This window comes from Calidris pugnax, unplaced genomic scaffold (assembly GCF_001431845.1).
Source record: "Calidris pugnax isolate Ruff unplaced genomic scaffold, ASM143184v1 scaffold228, whole genome shotgun sequence".
Taxonomy (NCBI): domain Eukaryota; kingdom Metazoa; phylum Chordata; class Aves; order Charadriiformes; family Scolopacidae; genus Calidris; species Calidris pugnax.
Genome location: NW_015091017.1, coordinates 785,910 through 795,039, shown reverse-complemented (window position 1 = coordinate 795,039; position 9,130 = coordinate 785,910). Strand labels below are relative to the sequence as shown.

At 46.6% G+C, this 9,130-nt stretch overlaps 1 protein-coding gene across 1 annotated transcript in view; it reads left to right on the top strand.

The window, feature by feature from the left end:
* The first annotated feature begins 87 nt into the window (after nt 1-87).
* Nucleotides 88-9,130, top strand: part of KIAA0141 (KIAA0141 ortholog) — a 28,181-nt gene continuing 19,138 nt past the window's right edge. Inside the window, exons 1-4 of the mRNA XM_014955798.1 lie at nt 88-213; nt 426-546; nt 930-1,073; nt 7,791-7,846. The gene's annotated coding sequence lies outside the window, so the exon portion shown is untranslated. The remainder of the gene's footprint in view (nt 214-425; nt 547-929; nt 1,074-7,790; nt 7,847-9,130) is intronic.

Below are 9,130 nucleotides of genomic sequence, written 5' to 3'. Positions count from 1 at the left end.
GGGGGGGAACCCCTGCCCGCGGAGGGGACCCGCTGCCCTCAGGGCGCTGCGGGGACGGTGCGGGGGGGAGCTCTCTGAGGGCTCGCCTCACGGTTGTTGGTGTTTTCTGCTCCTTTTAGAGCGCCCGGTTGTCGGGATGGACAAGGAGGAGGAAGGCAGAGGCATCTGCCCGGCCTGGTGTCCCGCTACTCGGTGCTGGATGCAGTCACCTGGGTGAGGAGCAGCCTGGTGGCCCTCATCCGGAGGGATGTCACCAGAAGACCTTGGTGGGGGTTGGTGAAAGGGGACGGGAGCTGTGGGCACTGTGAGGCCCCTGGTGGGAAAGCTCCCCAAAACGGAGCTGTGGACACACTGTTGCGTAGAAGCGGGACGGGAAGAGGGAGTGGGGCTGTTTTCCTTGATTTGTGCCTGTTTTTTTTCTTCAGGGAGCACTCGGTGCGCTGCTTCTGCAGCTGGTCAGGCAGATCTCCTGGCTGAGATCACTGCAGGACGCCAGGAGGGAGCACAGGTCCCTCTGGCTCTCCTCGCTGCCCTCTCAGCAGACAGGTTAGCAGCTCTGGCTGGGGAGAAGGGGTTGTGGGAGGGCCGGGCTGTGGGACAGGATTTCTGCCGCATGGAATGTTAGCTAAGACTGGAAGAGAGCTGTTGTGAGAAGCTCACAACCAGCTTTCAAGCTCTCTGGGGAGAGTGAGGGCTGGTATCTGTCACGGGAATCTCCTTGTTTCTTAACAATTTGGTGCAGTTCCACTTTCCATCCCACGTGCCTTTGCCTTTGTTTTCTGTTCTGGACTCTGCTCCCTGAACCTTCCTCGGGCTTGGCTTTGTGCCGGTCAGAGCAGAAGGACGCTGGGTAGACACACAGTATGGTGGTGTCTCCTCAAGCAGGCACTGCACGACTAATGGGAACTGTTTTGTGCTCTGTATTTCAGCGGTGACTGAAGCCTCCACCAGCTGTCCCAGTGCGCAGCTGGGGTCCCACTTCCTGCAGAGAGAAAACCCAGAGGTCGTATCAGAGAACCCATCCTCAGGGATCCCCTTGGGGCAAGGAGAGAGCCAGCCCTGGGCAGAAGTGGGTACGTGCAGTGTGCTGCGGGGCAGGATACTTGTGGCAGGAGGACTCCTCAGTCTGAGTTTCCCCATGGCAAAGCTCAGGGCCAAGAAGCCTATTTATTGACACTTGAGGAGATAAGCTAGAGTGGAAAGACAGAACTTCAGAGAGATGAATCAGGAGTCCTGAGGCGGGAGAAAAAAGCTCCTGAAGGCAGGGAGGAGCCTGTGCTGTAACTGCGCGGGTGACATCGGTTTTACAAATGCTGGTCTGCCTTAGCGCTGTGATTACAACATCCAGTTTCTGTTCTTTTATTGTGGACAGATGTTTGCAGTCAGCAGGATTCAGGCAAATAGTGTAGCAGTGATCCGGGAGACTTGTGTACCTGGTGTGAAACTAAAGGAATTATTTTCTTCCTGGAAGGTGAGGATGTATTGCCAACCGCTTATGCTGGAGATAAGACAGTGGAAGGAGGTATCAAAGACGTTCTCATTAAAATGAAGTTTGTAAAAATAGGAGGATATACTTCAAAAAATACTGAAGTCGCTTCCAGGAAAGCATGTCTTAACGTGTTAAATTTAAAGTCATATCAAGGAGGATCAGATGAGGCCTCCAATAGGGCTACTCTCTAGATGTATAAACACTAATAATGGCTTCAGGAAAACCGTTAGAAGCAGGAAGCCTGATGGAGCAGGTACAAAAGGGGACAACTTATGATCGTGGTGTAGAAGCGGCACATAAAGAAGCCGGCCCACAGGTGTTGACAAGATGATGTAAGGTGTTGCAGAAAAAGTCAGAGGGGTTCCCCATTCTTCATTTTCTTCCAGATTTTTTGGCTTTCTTCTGTGCCGATGTAAACTGCTGCCCATCGCTGCTTATCAAACCCGTCTCCTGCCAGAGGTTGCCATTCCCATCAGTTGGCAAATGGAGCATTTTGTTTCCATGTCTCCTAATTAGCTCCAGGAAAACAGCCAGGTTAATTTACCTAAACTGCCAATTAGACTGTTTAACCCATCTGCTTTTGCCTGGAGTGTATTAAGAAGGAGTCAAACACGCCGCCCGGCTGGCGGATCGCTGGACAGGGACCTCTGGGAGAAGCGGTGGGGAATAAGTGGAGACAGTGATGCCTTCAGTTGGTGGAGCTGAACATTCGGGAAGGAACGTGTGTCTGTGTCTGACAAACGGTTTCCTACTGCGAGTCAACAGGAAGAGCTTTTAGGCAAACTGATAAATTGAACAGTGGCAAGTCACTAAGGCCACACGCTCTTTGTTCAGATGTTCTTCAGAAGCTCTGAAATTGCTGAGCCTCTAATGATGATATGTGATCCAGTGCTTAAGTCTGCTGTATGGCCAGAAGAATGAACACTGACAGATTGGATGCTGGCTTTTAAAAAGGGGGGGTGGTTTGAGGCGCAGAACTGCAAAAAAGGTAATTTTAAGTTGATAGAAACTGTGTTATGGAATAGAGATGTTAGATACCTGGATGAGTGTGCTATATCAAAGAATCAAAGGTCTTGGAAGGATTTAGGAAGCCATTTCTCAGGCCAGCTTGCTCCATTGCAGAGATTTAAGAGAGTTGTAAATCTATTAAGAGTTCTTTGGAGAAGTCAACAGGCTGGTGGAGCAAGATTATCCAGCTTTTAGCTTTCAGAAAATCTTTCAGCCAGAACCTAAAACAAAGCCATCTGGAGAAATAAAGCTGATGGGAGGGAAGACAGAGGGGTTACTCTTGGGCTAGTAACTCCTTAAAGTACAAGAAGTAGTTTTCACCCTGGAGAGCATTTACTGGTGGATTCCCCTAAGTCCTTTGTTGAAGCCTGTTCTGTTCAGCACAGTCAGCAGCGATTTGGAAAAAAGAGGTGACGAGTCAGGTGACAGAAGAAGCAAACAGTACAAAATTATTGAGGACAGTCAAATGTGAAAGTCACAGCAAAAGATTGCACAAGAACTAAAACCAGAGTAATCCCAAGGCAGGTTAAATTAGTATACACAGGGGAATGTAACTGTAAATACACATACAGAGTGAGGAGCATCAAATTAATAATTATGTTGCAGAGGGAACATTTAAAGTCACCGTGGATTTATTTTTGATAAGGCTAAGTCAGTGCTGAGCAGCAGCGAGGCCAATTAAATGTTAATTATTGTAAAGGAAGGAACTGAGGACAAGGCAGTATCATAGGCTTGTGTAAGTCTATGGTGCAGCCTCATTTCGAACACTTAAGGAAAAGACACTCTGTCTTAAAAACAGTAATAAAAATGGCATAGAAAAGGATGACAAGGAGACAATTAGATACAAATAGAGACTGACTCCTCAGCTCTTAAAAAAGCTTCAAGAAGTGGCAGAGGGTATGTTAGTGCTCTGTGAAACTCAGAAGTATTGAGGGAAGGTGAACAGGGACAATATTTTTCATTTTACCCGTATTAATAGGCAGCACAGAAGTGGTCAGGTGGCGAGTTTGCAAGAAGGCAAAAGGCAGTACGTGTTTGGCCAGTGCACAGGTAAATCACCAAACCCGTTGCTACGGGCCAGAAATATAAATGGGTTCCAAGAAGTGATTAGGTAAAATTGCGTGTTCAAATTAAACTTAATTGGTCCAGCCAAAACCTGCTCAGAAGATCACAGAACGGCTAATCGCTGGAAAGTTCTGCCAGGAAGAGCGTGACTTTATAATCCTCATTCCTTCCACTTTCTGCCCAGGCATCTACAACTGTCAGTTGTCAAAGATAATATATGTCAGAAAGAATTTGATTTTGCTCAATACCTAAGTCCTCAGGTTACATTCTCACATGATGCTCTACATCCATTTTGTGGGAATTTGTTGAGAAAAGTCAGGGTGAAGAGATTCAGTAACTTTCACTGAAGAATCTGAAAAAATGCATACATGATGCTCTACATCCATTTTGTGGGAATTCGTTGAGAAAAGTCAGGGTGAAGAGATTCTGTAACTTTCACTGAAGAATCTGAAAAAAATGCATGGTTTTGTGATGTGAGAAGTCCAGTAAATCTTCCCGTGGAAAAAAATTTAAAGCGAAGCTTGGTGATGCCCTTCTTGCAGAATATGCTTTACTTTCTACAGGAAAAGCTGCCTAAGATTGAGGGTATTATTATATTATTTTTTTTGGTTCCTGGTGTTTAGCTACAGAAAGAGAGTGAGTCTGGCTAAATCAGAAGGCAGCAGGAAGCTGGGGAGAGCAGAAGGAAGGGAAGGACAGACAGATGATGCAGGGGAATCTGGTAGCAAAGCCTTGCCATTAGAGAACAGATCTCCAGAACTCGGAGCAGAGCAGAATGTACCTTCCCTTCTCCAGTTTGCTGTTGCCAGCAGTGGCAAAGGACCTTAGAGAGAGAATTCCACGTTCTCACCCTTTTTTCTTTCAGCTTCAGTTAATTTCCAGATTTTGCTTGTGCTGCTCTGGGTGTTCGGTGACAATCTGCTACTGCTGTCAGCTCCTTCCCTACCTCGGGTTGCAGAGATCTTTGTGATGGATCCAAACATCCCAGCTTCGCAGATGAGCCGTTCCAGTTTTAACATAACACAATATGATAGAATCTATTACTTTTAGTGTGTATATAAAAAAAAAAAAAAAAACAACACTCAGGAAATTAATTTAAAAGTTGCTATAAATAGCATTCTGGATATTACTATCAGCAAGTCCTCAGCTGCATGATCGCATCCAATTTTTTCATGCAATTCGTGCCTCACTCGAAGCTTTTCTTTTTTTGCCGAAAGTTAAAGGCACATATTGAACGAGCAGGTGATTACAGCCAGTCTCAGTGTTATAGCAGCTGAATGCTGCCCTGGGGAGTTGTATTTTACCCCTGGCAGAACTGTAAAATTCGTTATTTCAATTCTGAGATTACAGACATTTTGAAAGCGTGTTTTCATTTCAAAGCACAATGAAACCAATTGGAAACACTAAAATTTTCCATGAGGCAGAAATCCTGGATTTTGTCCAGCTCTTGTTGTGAATTCATTCCTGTGAAGCGTTTGGATGTTTGGGGATGAGCAATCTAGACTGTCTACGAGAAGATTATTAATTCCTCGTTTGGAGCTAGCTTTGAGCAACATTTGATTAGTACAGGATGAACAGTGGGGAAATACAAAATATTTATTAGCTGCTGAATATGTGAGTGTTGGGCATCCAGTACACCCAAAGCTGCATGACTGCATGGCAAAAAGGATGCGTAGTCGCGTTAGATCATGGCACATGTTTGAAGAAGTAGAAATAAAGTTCCACAGCAAATTCCAGCTGCGGTTTTCCCAGCTTTTGCGTGCTTGGAACACACAACCTTCAGAATAATTTCACAGTGCTGTGTGTGCAACGTAGCAGCGAATTTGTTGAAAGCCTTTGAAGTTCTGCTGAAGCTTGACCGTTCTTTGGGAAGTAGGAAACAAACAGTTGGGGTGAACGTGTATTCATTGACATCAAGTTGAAGGTTAATCTGAGCTGGTGGCCTCATTCTGCTGGACTGGGATGGGATCCTTTGGGTGCTTTGATTTCCCTGTTGAGGGAGCCCAAGCCATGTGTTTAGATTGTGTGCCCGCTTTTGAGGCAGCTGCTCTGAAACAGGAGAGTCTTAAAAGTCATGATATCCCTGAAGAGATTTGATTGAGGCTTGCCCAACCTCGAAGAGAGAGGCTCATTAATTGGAGAGAATTCATTAATCTAGTCCTTCAGGAGACGGGGCTGGGTGTCAGGATCAGTGGATCCCCGTGTTTTCTTGGCAAATGACCTCCTGCTCTTCGGGAGTGGTACTTCTAATCTTAGGACATTACTGGGATTTGAGTGAGGAAGGATTTCCAGCGGGAGAGGGGCAGGCGACAGTTTTGCAGGCTGATAAAATTCAGAATTAATTTTGTTTATTTTCCATGGGTTAGTCGTTTGTCCAAATTGCAGCATATTTTCTCTGTAAACGAGGAATCTCTGATTTAGGAGTAGATGTCTATGCCAAATGTAAAGTTTCCTGAAAGCGTGAATGTACTAATGATGTGTAAACAAATAGTTGGGAGAATTTTTAATACAGACATTTTCTTCAATGAGATTTGCTGCTGGAGGTAGGGCAAAAAAAATAAATTACATCATGAGGGAGATACCTGAGCAAGAGAGAGAGTCTTACGGTGAGAAAGATCAGATAATTTTATGCCTGATCTGAAAATAAATGTAAAGCACAACTAATAAATTCTCGGATTATATTACTTTTGATGGAATGATGAATAGAAATTGTGTTTGCTGTGGCCATCTTGCTTGTTGGGTGAGTGGGGCTTGTTGAGATAAAACACATTTTAATACAGCCAGGGGGGAATTGTTTATCTGGGAATAATGAGGCTGCAGCAGGAACGTGGGGCAGGGCTCCCTGTGTGTTGTGAGACGGTGCGGGCACTGCAGGAAGCAATTCTGCCTGTTGCACACTCCTTTCTGCCAGCACAAGGGCTCGTGTAGCTGTATAGTGCCAGAAATCAGGGAATTGGGCACCCCAAACCCCCTGATTTTCCACTCGTATTAGCTCCCTGCTCTGCAGCTTGGGAGGGGGACAGGGAGAGACGGGGAGGGCGCAGCTATTTCTTACCAGCAGCACTGGTTTGAAGTGGTCCAGGCTCCGGTGTCCGGTGGGATCCAGCTGCTTAGGGCGATTTGAGTTAAAAATAATTGGCCTCAGGCAGCCCTGGCCTGTTCGTCCTCTTTGCTGGAGGTCACTGTCCTCTCAAAGCAGCTGGTGCAAATGCCCGTGTAATCACTTCCAGCACGATTTTGCTAAGAACGAGGTGGCTCAGCTTTTGCTGTAGATGTTCTCGTTAGATAATTCTGATTGAAACTGGTCGGAGAGTGGCCGAGCACGTGGCTTTGCCAGCGTTTCTAAGAGGGCAGCCATGAGCGAGGGGGGCACAGCAGGGTGATAATTTAAGCCTGCATCCCGTGCAGCCAGAGTAGTGTGTCTGATCTTCCCCTTGGAGAAGCAGAACTATTCCCTGGAAAGAAATTACCTGGAAAAGGAGGGAGGGAGGTGAGCACCTAAGCGTGAGATCTCGGTGTGATGCCCTGGGCAATGGGAAGAGATGCCCAATCCTGACATGCGCAAACGAGGTGGTTCCAAGTTCAAATAAGGAGGCAATTTTACCCTTCCTGTGACACTGGGGAGAGGGTCCGTGCTTCAGTAACCACGTTGAAAATTCAGGAGTAGTGGCAAAAAGTCATAAAATTAATCAGCTCGGGCAGAAAAGCACTTGAGTTGAAAGACGTGAGCGGCGCCGTCTGTTTAGAGTCACAGACAAGAATCAAGAGGGGTTGATTAGTCGTATCAGGACTTTCAAAAGGAGAATGGGCTTTTTAGTAGAGAGGAGAAAATAGGCCTAGAAGAGCCAGTGCCTGTGAGCAGAAACCAGATGTATTTTAATTTGAAATGAAGCAGAGAGGTTTAAAGGGACGATTATGAGTGGGGGAGACAAACTTTCAGAAGAAGGAGGACATTCTCTATCATTTGGTGTCTTCAGAACAGGGCTGGGGGCCCTTCTGGAGGAGGTGTGTTCTCCAGCTGCAGGTTACAGGACTCTATTCACGTGGCATTTTGTGGCTTTTACAAAGGTCAGATTGGTCACTGTCCCTTCTGTTTTTACTGTCCCTGGCTGGGCAGGTGATCAGTCCTCTGGGAAAGAGCTGTGGAGTGGAAAGGATGGGAACAGGAGGAAGAGGTGAAGATACAGCGTGACTTAAACTTGATTTTTCTGTTCTTTTCTTCATGTAGGGCAGTCCCCTAACTCTGAGAGTTCCAGCGTGGGGACATTTCTCTGCTCTCCAAAGGTAAGCTTTCCTTTTTCATGCCCTCTGCCTGCACCTTATGACCCTTCCCTACAGGAGGGACATCTCAATGCCATCCCAAGCCCAGCCTGAGCAATCCACTCGCACCGAGACTGTTTTCTGCCCTGTGTAGCTGGAGGCCAGGAGAAAGAGAGATGTGATGTGCTGCCTTGTGCTTTAGCCAGAGCAAAGTTCCAGCAACTACAGATTGGCATCCCCATCCTTTCAGGTGTCTGTAACAGTGGTGCCAGTAGAGAACTGAAAGAAAACGGAAAAAAAAACCCCAAACCAACTAAAAAAACCCCAAACCCTATCCAGTAGCACCAGTCTGTTCTTGTGTATTTGCATTTTGATGCAGTCTTTCACTAGGTGATGACATGCTGTTGCTATTTTGGTTTTGACCAGACAACCCATGACTGGAGAAGGGGGTGTCACTCCTCCTGAAGCTGCAAATCAGGGCTGGCTCTTGTCTGTTAGAGAGAGGAAGACACTTTGGGCTTGAAAAGGATGCATCAGCTTGAGAGTCACAAGGCTGTAAATTATATTATTGTTCTTGCTGTGATTAAAGCTGCTAATTCCTTGCAATTCACAGTCTTCGGTGCAGAGAATTCTGCTTTTTAAGAATCAGTCAGTTGAGCAATTGCTCAAGGGCAGTTTGAACGGGATAAATTTGGTATTTAACAGAGTGGGATCCTCTCTTTGACATGGAAGTGACCTCCAGAAAGGCATTGGCTTGATTTGCTGGGGGGGGCAGAGCGTTGAGCTCCCCATCCTGGGAGGTGCCACGTTCTGCAGGGCCCTTAGGAAGGTCTACAGCTCGTTTTCACTGAATTTCACTGAATTTTAGAGTTGGAAGGGACCATAGAGATCATCTAGTCCAACTCCCCTGCTGAAGCAGGATTGCCCAGAGCTTGTCAGAGCATGTTACTCAGGAGCATCCAGGCGGGTCTTGAAAATCTCCAAGGAAGGGGACTCCACACCCTCCCTGGGCAGCCTGTTCCAGGGCTCTGTCACCCTCACTGTGAAGAAGTTTCTCCTCATATTTGAGTGGAACCTCTTCTGTTCCAACTTGTGTCCGTTGCCCCTCGTCCTCTCACTGGCAACTGCTGAAAAGAGTCTGGCTCCCTCCTCCTTCTACCCACCCTTGAGATACTTGTCAGCATTGATAAGGTCTCCCCTCAGCCTTCTCTTCTCCAGACTAAAGAGTCCCAGCTCTCTCAGTCTCTCCTCATGAGGGAGATGCTCCAATCCTTGAATCATCTTTGTTGCCCTTCGCTGGACTCTTTC